The sequence below is a fragment of the Condylostylus longicornis genome, unplaced genomic scaffold (genome assembly GCF_029603195.1).
Source record: "Condylostylus longicornis isolate FDR11 unplaced genomic scaffold, ASM2960319v2 ptg000034l, whole genome shotgun sequence".
In the NCBI taxonomy this organism is placed as follows: Eukaryota; Metazoa; Arthropoda; class Insecta; order Diptera; family Dolichopodidae; genus Condylostylus; species Condylostylus longicornis.
In genome coordinates this window covers 2,848,702-2,849,533 of record NW_026578003.1, presented here as the reverse complement: position 1 = coordinate 2,849,533, position 832 = coordinate 2,848,702, and positions in this window count along the sequence as shown.

Sequence of the window (832 nt, the reverse complement as noted above, 5' to 3'; positions counted from 1 at the left end):
GTTAAATTTATTTAATGAAAAATTCAAACATAATATTTTTGAAATGTAAATTAATTAATTTCAAAAATATTAAATATTAAAACAAGTCGATACAAGGTTTCGAGATTTTTTTAAAAACGCAATATTGCAAAAACCATAACTGCGAAATGCAATTCTGTAATGCAATAATATTTTCAACTATTCTATAAAATCAAAAGAGTTCATATGATTTAACTATGCTACTCACACTAACTCCTCTATGTTGTGAAAAATTAGAAATGTTTATGAATAAATTAGGTTAGTAATATTTGTTTATGAACACAAATATAGCGCATTTTTCACTATATAAACCGCGATAAACTGCATTTATGATCATCTGCATTTATTTATGATTTACTGTATCTATTGCTATAAATAATTGTTTAAAATTTTGGCAGCGTCTGTTGTGTTTTGGATAATATTACAGGGATTGAACAGTTCTTATGTTACTAGAAAAAAAATGCGAAATATTATCAAAAAACAAGAAAATCAATTTAATATTTTTAAGAATTTAATATTTATCCTGATAAAATTAAATCATGAAAAAAAAATTTTATATAATTTTTATAGCAAACATTTTTGCTATATATTTTTATTTATAAACGTATATAAATTTCGTATTATTTATAAACATACAGATAAATATCAAAAAGTAAAGAATTTGATAAAAATATAATTTTACATTTACATTAAATTTTTCACCAATTTTATTCGCTTATATGATATTATAATCTAAATATACAAATATATATATATATATATATATGTATATATATTTTGAATTTAATTATAAATGTGTACAAAAATTAATTTC